This window comes from Equus quagga, chromosome 15 (assembly GCF_021613505.1).
Source record: "Equus quagga isolate Etosha38 chromosome 15, UCLA_HA_Equagga_1.0, whole genome shotgun sequence".
Taxonomy (NCBI): Eukaryota; Metazoa; Chordata; class Mammalia; order Perissodactyla; family Equidae; genus Equus; species Equus quagga.
The window spans coordinates 74,953,515-74,965,580 of NC_060281.1; the positions used below are offsets into that span (position 1 = coordinate 74,953,515).

At 45.2% G+C, this 12,066-nt stretch overlaps 1 pseudogene; it reads left to right on the plus strand.

Annotated features, from left to right (window-relative positions):
* Positions 1–9,730: 9,730 nt before the first annotated feature.
* Positions 9,731–11,074, plus strand: LOC124227138 (receptor of activated protein C kinase 1-like; annotated as a pseudogene).
* Positions 11,075–12,066: the final 992 nt, after the last annotated feature.

Consider the following 12,066-nt stretch of genomic DNA (forward strand, 5'->3'; position numbering starts at 1 on the left):
AATAGTATTCATCTTGATTATGGAGATTTTGGGCACCCCTTCAGATTTTGTGCCTGAGGCACATGTGTCACTCACCTCACCTTAGTTCTGGCCCCATGAAACATCCTCTAAACATCTATGACCTTGGACATCTCGCATCACGGAGTATTTCCAGGGAGTAGCGTCATATAGAGCAAACTGTAAAATCTGTATTGTCATTATATATGGTTAAAACAAGCGAAATACCATGAGTTTTTTTTTTTAAGTGTCAGAAAAAAGGACTGGAGGGAGGGGATGAGTAATTTTTTTGTTTTTTACTTAGAAAGTAAATGGAGTTTTGGAGCAATATTTATGACAATGTGGAATTTTCAGATGGAGTCTGATGAGGATCAAGACTGCCCCAGGGAGAGAAGCCCAAGGCGTCCTGGCCTACACGCCCATCTAGACGACCCGGTTCATATCTCAAGTTATATGACCACACGATAACCAGACCCCACCTGCACTGATACCATTTTAATGACTTTTTATATTATTTTTCCTTTGTCTTGTAAAAATAAATCATGTACCCATGCCTTATAAATTTAGCCTTAACCCTCAACATATTGCAGCCCTTCACTGCTCATGGGTCCTGCCCCCATGCCTGCAGCTCTTCACTGCCCATGGGTCCTGTCCCCGAACATTCTCTGAACAAAGGAGCACTACTACCAGACCTTGAGAGTCCAAGAAATCTTTCTTTCGACTCCTCGGCTCACTGCCCAGCCCATATCATTTCCTAAGGCTATAGACATCAGATGCTTCTTGTTTATCTAATGGCGACATAATGCTACGTAATAAAACACACAAAGCTTCAGTGCCACATAATAACAATCATTGCTCATGCGTCTGAGTGAGCAGCTGGCAGCTCTGTTCCTCTTGGCTGGGACTGATCACGTGCCTGGGGTTGGCTGGCTGTTGGTTGGAGTGACTGGGGCGTCTTGGTTCTGCTCCACGTGTCTCTCATCCTCCAGTGGACTAGCCTGGGCACATTCTCATGGTGAGAGCAGAGGTGGGCTGGAAGAGAGAGAGAGAGACATAGAGAAGAAACACACAAGGCCTCTTGATGCCAAGGCTCAGCAGTGGCACGGAGTCATTTCCGCCACAAATCACGTGGCCAGCCCAGCCTCAAGGGGTGGGGAAATAGACCCTGTTTCTTTAGTGAGAGAATCTGGGAGGACACATGGTAAACGACACGAAGACCAGGAAGCACGATGTGGGGTATTGACACATATTATCACAGACACCAATGTGACATGAGACTTAGATTGTGGCACAAAAATTCCAAAGCAGGTGTCCAGGAGCTAATTAGTTGACTGATACACCTCGCCTCTATCAAATGTATGGAAGGATCCAAAGAGAAGAACTAAGGAGAACGCGTTTCTTTTTAGGGATTTATGCCAGAAGCTCTACCTCCCCCGAGAGTAGGGTGGAGAGGACACTTTTTACTCCAGGACAAGAAGAAATTTGAGGAAACCCAGCGGACTTCAGCTGCCAGCAGAGAAAGAGAAAGGACACGAACGCAGACTGGTTCTCTGTCAGCCGGAAGACGAGTGGTTGCCTTAGGAAAGCCCTTCGCTCTCAGGATTTGTTGGAGCAAAGAGTTTTGAGTGTGTTTCACAGCCCAGATGTGGGTTATATGTGTGAGAGCTGTTGTGGGTCACCTGAAGTTAGCAGGGACACCTGGAGAGGTGGGAAGACCCCAGCAGAGGGGTGCCAAAGCTGTAGCAAGATTCCTGGGGTTACAGGAAGACGAGGCGATGTGCCACAGGGTGCTGTCTTAGCCCAGGTGAAGGAGAGGCAGATGAGGGGTCCCCAGTGAGGAGGCATCTCCCAAGAACCTGCCTAAGTGCCCAGGAGAGGATGAGTCAGTCGAGAGAGTCCAGAGCCATCGTACGATAGTGTCAGTCAAGCAAGGACTCCCACACTCTGCTGCTTTTCCTCCCCACCTGGCCCCCCCCCCCCCCCCCCCCGCTCAAACCCAGAAGCCAGAGTTGGCCAGTTGGGGCAGAAAAGTGGAAAAAGAAAAGAGAGGCCAATTAGCAGGTCCTACCTGGGAGAAGGGAGACAATTGAATTTTAAGTCCAGTCTGAAGTTGGAGTATTAGATAGACCTGGGCATCCTAGCTTCAGGAAGGAGACTGTGCTTGGTGATTTAAAGGGACGATAGATCTTTTATTACCAAAAAATAGGCAGAAAAAGCCCACGACTGCACTAGCTTTCACCCAGGGACAGAGGAAGAACTTCCCCTACTGACTAAATATTACAGAGTGGTGGGTGGCAGAGACAAAGTTGCTTGATGGCTACCCCCACCTTGGGTCCTCTGGTTCAATGTGCCAGTTACACCCAAAGTGAAGCAAACAGCTTACCACCTCCTCACTAAGTTTGCGACAATGAAGACTCTTAGACATCCCTGTACCTTGCTCCTTCGTGTTACTGGTTCTGGAACAGTCCTTGAATAGCATCCTCTGCTCCTTCCACCGACTCGAGAAAGAAATTAGTGTGTGGAGGACATAGGGTGGAAAGGAGGTGGAAGAAGGTATTTGAAGATGCATACAGGTGAGATCAACCTTCCTCAGGAGGGTGAGTGGATCGATAATCCAATTCAAAGACGAACGCAGGCTTTAGAGTTCTGACCTCGGTTTTCTCACCTGTGTAATGGAACTGATGCGATAATGGAGTAGTGAGGATAAACGGAGAATATGTACAGAAATCTTCAGTGCATAGGAGGTGCTCGATAAATGCATATTTCCACATACTCCCTTCCTCCAATGGGAGAAGAGCTATGATCACACTTTCAGCGAAGAAATTTATTAAAACCGCTTCTGATTTCGAGCAGATACCTTGAGGCCAAAGTCTGAGTGTGGGGCGTATGGGGAGTCAGATCTGTTAAGATTTATAGGGGGAGTGGGGAAGAAAGAGGGTTGACCTTCCCAATCAAGAATGCCAATCCATGTGCCTTTTCCTCCCATTCACGGGGACTCCCTCAGCTGCTGAACTAGTAGAAGAAACACATGGAGCGTAAATGGAGAGCATACTTCCTCTGGGAAAAAAAAATAATGCCTGATTGCTTTGATTTTCCAACGTCTCATTATTTCACTAGCATTGGGAACAGGAATACAAATGAATCACAATTCATAAAGATGTTCTACTCCCCTGCTTGGATGTTAGAGTATGATCTGAGCTGTGAATTCTATACCTATATGCACCATTTTCTACAGTTCAGGTACTTACCCGCCATAGGGCTCATAAGGACTAAAATGTCATTATTCACCTCTATCCTTCACTTACCTACAACCCTACAGTAAGAAACTGGTTTCTTTACTTTTTTTTTTTTTTTTTGAGGAAGATTAGCCCTGAGCTAACATCTGCTGCCTATCCTCCTCTTTTTCCTGAGGAAGACTGGCCCTGAGCTAACATCCATGCCCATCTTCCTCTACTTTATATGTGGGATGCTGCCACAGCATAGCTTGCCAAGTGCTGAGTAGGTCCACACCCAGGATCCAAACTGGCAAACTCTGGGCCGCCGAAGCAGAACGTGTGAACTTAACCACTGCACCAGCCTCAAGAAACTGTTTCCTTAACTATGCCATGCTCCGTCGCCCCACCAGGCCCTTGTGTGGGCTGTTCCCTCTAAGCCACCTGGTCATCCCCAAACCCCATCTCCATCTCCTCAGCCTTCAGGTAACTCAGCCCAATAGTCACTGTGTCCTCAGATGCTTCCCCTGACCTTTTGGACGAGGTTAACAGCATTAAATGCTCCCATATCATCCAGTACATCCTCCAAAACACTTTGAACCCTTGACATCATTAAATGGTCTGTATTCTGCCCTCACTCATAATGTCCGTTAAACAGGGACCCTGTCTGCTTGTGCGTCAATGTATCCCTAGCACGCAGCAAAGCGTTTGCCATAAATTCTTGCTCAATTAATATATATTTCCAGGCCCACCTGTATGAATTCATTGTAGTAAGAACAAAAGTCGAAAACGAAGAGGCTCGATGTTTCCAAGCCTCAACAAAAAAGTTTCTGAAAATGAGCAAAGAGGGAAACACGTTTTTAACAAAGAATGTTTTGACAGGAACCTCTTAAGTTTGCATTTTCCAAAATGTTGTTCCCTTGCCTGGATCACCTTTCACTACATCCCCGATTCCCACTCTAATACCCAAACCAGGGAAAGGTCATAATTCACAGGAGTGATATTTGCAGATTAAAATAAAAACGGCCACATTCTGCAAGTAACATTGACATTTGGCAAAACGTCTCAGCCAGAAAAATATGTGAATGTCGGATGCTTCGCAGAACATGGCCAGATTCCTTTTATTCTCCCAGAAATATAACAGGGCAGTCCACATTCTGGTTTGGATAAGGGGAAATACAATAAAAACCTGGCCGATGATCTCATGGACTCCTCGATTTGTCAAGATGTGTCTCTTCTAAGTGGCTTTTTTTTTTTTCCAGCCTTGAGATGCTTCCAAAATATTTATAGAAAGCAGCAGTATGCTTCAAAGTTGGGAAGCGATTGTAGACCCCCAAGAAAGGAGGGGGGGCATGGTGGTTTTGCAACCTCCGGCAAGGAGAGGGGCAGAGAGGGAGTCAGGGGAGGGGAGAAGGTCTGGGCCCCGGAAAGAAACTGGGAAGCTCGGAGACACTGACTGCCAGCACCGCTGACTTTTCCTTTGGAATAACACGCTATAGAAATTAACATTTGCTTTTGCACCTTATTGAGCTGGCCAGTAATTAGGTCTGTAGCGTAAGGATTGGCAAATGACAGCTGACACTTAAAGCCTAACCCATTTTTCTTCTTCTAACTCTTTTTTCTCTCTTTATTACACGCGTATAAGAGAATACATTATTAGCAATAAAAAAGAAAATTTTAATATATTGCCTATTACCGTACTATCCCAAAAGAACGTCTAACATTTTAATATATGACTTCCCTGTCATATCTAAGTGTGTACACACACGCATGCATTTATACGTAGTTTTACAAAAATTAGATATTGTCACATGTACTGTTTTGCCAAATGACTCGTTTTCTTCTTTTTTTTTTTTTTATACCAGTAGACAACCTGATGTTCTGAACCTGCCTTTTACAACCTTGTAAATTTGGAGACATCACTTAAACACTTTGAATTTCAATTTTTTCATCTGTAAATGGGGCTAAAAATAGTGCCTCATAAGGATGTTTGAGAATAAACTGACATAATACCTGGCAAATGCCTGGTACATAGTGAGTACTGTGCGTGTGTGTGTTTACATAATTAAGTAGTCTTTTTCCATGTCATTTAAAAATTCTACACAAAATTTCATTGTATAGATGGATGGTTTAAAAAACTGTCCCTTTCTGCGAGACGTAAGTTCATCTAAAACACATTCAAATTTCCTTGACATATGTAACTTCATTTTATTTTTATGATATCCCCATAGAATGAGTGTTAGTGATGTGGATGATAATAGCTCATATTCTACAGAAAGGATTGGCAAACATCCTCTGTAAAGGACCAGATGGTGAATATTTTTGGCTTTGCAGGCCTAGGATCTCTGTGCCACCTGCTCTGTTCTGCCGTTGCCGTAGGACAGCAGCAGTAGACAATGCACAAATGGGCGTGGCTGTGTGCCAATAAAATGTTATTTACAAAAACAGGGGGTGGGCACTTTTTTCCCCCCTAATCTCAATATACTGAATGCCAGGCACTGTTCCAAGAGCATCTCCTAGATAATCTGATTTTATTCTCACGATAACTCTGGCGAGGTAGGTAAGAGAGTTAGTCCCATTTTGCAGATGGGGAGACTGCAGGATTACAAAGCAGATATATGGCTGGGTCCGAGCTCACACTCACCTCCCAACCCCCGAATCCTGCCCGTTCCTTTTTTATTCTGCTCCCTGCCTCTTGACCTCTTTCTCCAAATCCCACCACCTATTCTTCAACAATCTGGAACAAGATGCTCACGGTCTTGGCTTGTAAGGACAGAGGCAGTGGCCAGCGAGCCCTCTGGTACCCCGCTCCCAGGGCGATTGTACACATGGCTAGAAGTCCTCTCGGAGGCATGCTCGGGGGGCACAAGCCCTGCTTCCGTGGTTTCAGTCTCCTCGTTATCCATTCCAGCAATAAATTCCAAATGCAGTCCTGCCCCACACCCAATCATGTCCACATTTTTTGCTTTTCTGTGAAGCTCTGGTCTCAGAGATCAAAGTTACAGGCAAAGCCCTGGGGATCCAGTGGAGAACTTCCAGAAAGATTCATTCACTTCCAGTAGGAACTTGCAGCGACCCCAGCTCACACATGGGCCTTTTACTCTCCCCAACAGCCACTGAGCACCTCTCCGCAGCACAGCACGAGAGAGCCCTCATGCCTTCTTAATTTATGGCCCAAAGAAGCAGGTTAGAACATCCGAGAGGATTTTTTTGCTCATAGCCCATCAGAGAGTTTCAAAGTTCTGAGGAAGGGTCAAATGGCAGGTTTTGCTTACAGAATATTTCCCAAAATGCCATACCCTGTGTGTTTTTATCCTGGAAAGAAAAGAGGCGCCATAAGGTAGCTGCTTCTCCTGAGTCAGTTTGTCTAACTGATGACAGGAAAGGACCCCAAAGTGTGGATGTCGCAATTAAATCCTGTCCAGATGAGGAAACTAGTCAGGGAACAGTAAGTCTAACCTTTAGTGTTCTAACTACTCAATTAAGTGGCCTCGTAAGAGTCAGGCATAAATCTTTGGGTTAAGCATCTATGCAAGACTTTCCATTTTGTTTTTTTCTCTCTCTCCCTCTTAAGTTTATATATTGGTGAACATAATTAATTTTGTTATGTGTTAATATCAAACCATCTATGCCAATGCATTATGCACAAATCTATGGGTTAATAAGAATGATAAAATAATGCGAATCAAAGGATGTTCCCAACTTGATGTGATATTTTGCAAAAGAAAAAAGAATATTGGTGGTCAAATGAGTTTGAGGAATCCTGCATTGTCTTTGCTGTCCTGGAAACTCACAAAGCATATTAGCATAATAAAGGCTCTGAGAAGTCCTGCAGAAAAAACCAACGATTGTCCTTTGTTGAACCGAGCATTTTCCATGGCTCATGCACAGGGCCGATATTAGCATCCCACAAAACCTGTTCCTTGGAACACACTTTAGGAAATCTCATTTCAGAACCATTCTCTGTTTGATTTGTGAAAAGAATCAGCTATCACCAGGATAGACTGGGTCATCTCAAAAGTGGAGAGAAGTTTTCTCATTGGTCCAGTCCCTAGTTCTGGTTGGCCCCATCTGTGTCTGGAGGTTCATGTTTGCAGGAAGCCTGGCAAGGACTTTGAGACCCACAGTAGTCAAGGAACAGAGCAAGACCAACTGGGTCAGAAGAGGGAAGCGTTGCTCCAAGTACATGACTATGTCAAGCTACACCCTCATTTACCTGTAGTCACGCTTTGGCCGTTTTCCTCTGCAACCTCAACTACCTGGAGCCAGCCAGAAACTCGGAAATTAGGCAGACACACTAATGAGGGCCTTGCCTCCTCTTCCCCAACTCCAGAGGCAGAGAAGGAGCAAACATCTGGCTCTGCCTTGTTTACTGTCGACTTCCAGCGCCTGCCACAAAAGAGACACTGGACAAATACTTGTCGAAGGAAAAGTTGTTCCTCTCAATGTCAGTGTGCCTGTCTTAGCAGGATGGACTTTGCAATGCAGAGAAGGAAGACATCAAACGTTAAGAAAAAGGCACCAGAATTCAACATCCTACAGTCTGGGGCTGGTCATCACAGGTTGTTCCCGACCATCAGCCACTTTGATCACTGGTCATCCTTCTGCTTCTGAGGGCTGAACACCAGCAGGATTTTGAGGTCTCGCATTCCTGAAATGTCTCTGCTTTCCATCCATGTTCTGTACCACTCACCCACTCGCCTAAGCAAGAGAGGCGAGTGCCATGGAGAGAAATGTGTGTCTTTCCCTGCACAGAAACGAGAATCCACCCACATCTGAGATCGCCTGATTTCCATCCTCCAGCAATCAAAGATGTTTCGGTCGCTCCTTTCACAGGTGACTACCTATCTACAGGAGGCTATGAAAACTGATCATCTTAAAATGGACAAGGAATGTGAGCCGAAGTGGATGATGGCGTGTTAGTGCTCCCAGAAGGGCGTCTGGAGCCCTGTCCTCCAATAGCCGTCTCTTTCTGGAGGGATCTTTGGAGAAAGTCAACTAGTAATTCATTAGAAATGATTAAAGTGCCTACTATGTGCTTATCACTGAGGGCAACTTTTAAGAGAAAGGTAAGCAGTGCTAGATGTGGTCCCAACCCACAAGGAGCTCACTCTTGGCCAAAGGGCATGAGCTGGCTGGCTGTTAACAAGTGACAACAGATAGACAATCTGACACAAAGACAGATCGACAGATACAACATGCATTTGTCATTCATTCAGAGACACATACTGTCTTTTGAAAAATGGTCAAACTCACCAGGAATCAAAGATCCCCGAATTAAAACAACTATAAAATTAACAACAGTTCTTTTTAAAGAGAGCATTAAGTAATGGTGACACTGTGAAAGACTGTTACAACTTGTCTTCTGCTGGTCCTGGAGTAAAATGATACAACCTATCTGGAAAGCCATTACTTCAGAAGCAAACCCGGCCAAATGTAGCACAGTATCTACTGGTAACAAACGGGGTTACAAAGTGAGTTTTATTGTCATCTTTACAACACATCTGAATATACCAGACTTTACCCATAAAAGGTGCATATTTTTTTACAATCAGGAGAACAAACAATAAATAGATAGACAGATGAATAGACACAGATAGACAGACAGAGGTACGCTCATAGCTATTCACCTCAGAACCCATTCTAAGGAAATGATCTGAAATGCGAGAACAACTTTATGCATAAAAATGTTTATCTCTGGGCCATTCATACTGCCAAAAAATTTAAAACTCCATATACATCTGTGCAATGGAGTACATTCAGTCACTTAAAAAGACGCTATCAGACAGTTTTTAATGACATGAAAAATACCTACGGTACAATGCCACGTCAAAAATCATGGTACAGAGTTATGCACTTTTTCTCAATTATGTGAAAAAAATGTGTGTCTACATAGAAAAACATCAGGCACTCTGAAAGAGCCGTTACTGAGGTTATCTCTAGAGAGTTGATTTATGGTTTACTTCATCTTTTTCTTCGTGTTTTTCAATTTTCTACAGTGAGCATAAATTCAGGAAAAGAGCTTTAATGTTGCAAGGTAAAATTTACAGTTTCACCTAACGGGGAGGGGAAAATATATTTGAATGCCAGATAAAATTAGTTATGCTAATGGCTGGAGCACTCTCATGTTACCAAGCATTAACCTGAGATGGGACTGAGAGGAGGAGAAGCCTGCAACAAGGGGTTTTTTAAAGGCTGGCTCATAGTCTTTCCAGATTAATGGGGGGCAGGGGTGGGGGGTTGCCAGATTTAGCAAAATAAATAAATATAGGTAAAAATATAGGACCCCCAATTAGATTTGAATTTTCAATCAAGGAATATTTTTGAGTACTATAGGTATGTCCCATGTGCTATTTGGGATATGCTTATACTAAAAATAAAAAAAAAAAATGTCGTTTATTTAAAATTCAAATTTGATTGTGCACCCTATTTCCCACTTGGCAACCCTATGGGGGTAGGCACATGCTAATTATTCTGAATAAACTATTTTGTGATTTTGGTTCCTTTCTGTTTTTCGCATCATGGAGGTGGGGAAGGGCTGGGTTTCATCAGTCTGGTATGTAGCTCCACCTGAGAAAGGAGGGTTCCTTTTGTGATTAGGGACCTTAACCACTTGTGCATTAATGCAATCAACAAACACTGTGGACCACCTATCTTGCACCAGGCACAGGTGCTGAGGTGGGAGTAGGGATGTGATAGGGCAGTGGTGTGTTCAGGTGAATTTGACCACTTCAGGGTCTAGTCAACATTTCAGTATGTATTTGTGTCCGCATCATATCAGGGGGCTCCCACTGTCCCCTTCTTCCCCATGCACTCAAAAAGATGGAAAGAGACAAAATCAGGAAATGCATTTCTCCTCCAACCACACACACACACACACACACACACACACACACACACTCACCATTTTCATTTCCACCATTGCGCCTATTACCTTCTGTGCCTTCCATTCTGAATGTCCTCCCATCTATTCTCCAACCCATCCAGTCCTTGTTCATCTGATTCATATCTCCTCTCTAAATGCCCAAGTCATATACATCCAAGCACAGAAATACTATTGCTAATATTGGATGCCATTTCTTGAGCATCATTTTCTGCCAGGCACCTCACGAGATGCTTTATTCACATTATCTCAGGTCTTCCGGCTCTTCCTCGGTGGGGCCGTGACGGGAGTGGCTGTGTGCTCATCTCTCTGAGCAGTCCAGCTCCATCCTCATCACTGCGGTGACACCCACACCTGCCACTGCCGTGACTGCACAGAGGACCCTTCGTGGCACCCTCAAGGGCCACAATGGCTGTGTGATCCAGATCACTCCCACTCCCCAGTTCCCGGACATGATACTGTCCACTTGGCAGAGGGTCTCTGGCTTCTGAGATAAAACCGTCAAGCTATGGAATTTTCTGGGTGTATGCAAATACATTGTCCAGGATGAGAGCCACTCGGGTGGGTGTCTCGTGTCTGCTTCTCACCCAAAAGCAATCCCATCGCTATCTTGTAGGGCCGGGACAAGCTGGTCAAGGTAGAAAACTTGCAAACTGCAAGTTGAAGACCAGTCTCATGGGCCACACGGGCTACCCGGACACTGTGACTGTCTCTCTAGATGCATCCCTCCACACTTCTGGAGGCAGGGAGGGGCAGGCCATACTGCAGGGCCTCAGTGAAGACAAGCACCTGTACACGCTAGATGATGGGAGCCGAGACGGGCTGTGCGCTGCCACGGGCCCAGCATCAAGATCTGGGCGGGCAAGATCAGTGTCGTCAGATCCAGCAGCGAAGCAGAGCCCCCGCCCCGCAGTGCACCTCTCCGGCCTGCTCTGCTGATGGCCGGATGCTATTTGCCGACTACACAGACAACCTGGCATGACGTGATGATGATCGGCACCCGCTAGAAATCTATGGCAGAGCTTTAGAAGTAAACAACTGGTTTTCTGACTTGAAAACTAAAACTTGTAATTTGGTCCCATTTTACAGGCGAGAGAGTTGAACCACAGAGATACACCGTGAATCCTCGGATGGTGCGGATTGAGATAGGGTATTGAAAGCCTCAGTGCTGCTTAGTATAAAGCAAGTACTCAGTAAACAGTGGTAACATTTTCTTAAAGAGGCAGACACCTAGAGAGGAAGATACGGAACAAAGAATAATAATAATAAAAATAGCACCCAAATTTATGGAGACAGAGTGTCAGGCGCTGTGCTATTTTACACTTTACAGCTGTTATTCCATTTAATTTTCCCCTCTTCTGTAAGCAGGTAGTGCTGTCTTCCCTTTTGATAGATAAGAAGCCTGAAGCTAGTAGGGTTTGGAGCCAACATTTGATGGGCTGCAGTGGGAGCAAGGATCAGCTCCCCGGACTTGAGCTCGGAAGACTCTTAGAGGGAGGCGGAGGGCATCCCGGCAAATGTCACGCACATCACGGCTTTGCCTGAGTGCTACAGCCTGCACTCAGCATTGGGCACTTTCTCCTCTAAGACCCAGGGACCAGGTCTCCTGTGGTCGCGTGGTCTGAGGCCGGGAGGACAGGACGCTAAGTGATACTCCTGGCCTGAGGGAGAAGGGGGGTAGGTGGGGGGCATCTCAGCTTGGCTGTCGCGGGCTCTTGGGCAAAGACAAGCTCCCAGCTACCCCATGGCCCATCTACAAAGTGAAGTGGATTAGCGGCTCGCTTTCAATCAGGCTGAGTTACGAGCTCAGCGATTTGTGGGACGTTTACACGAACCAGAAGATGTGTTATCTGATGAAAATTGCTTAATTTAATATCCTGGCTTGACAGGCAAAGAACTGTACCTTTTTGGGAGAATCTGCCAGGGTGGATGATTTCTTTAAAGTCCCTGGACGTGTGTAAGAAAAGCAACTGC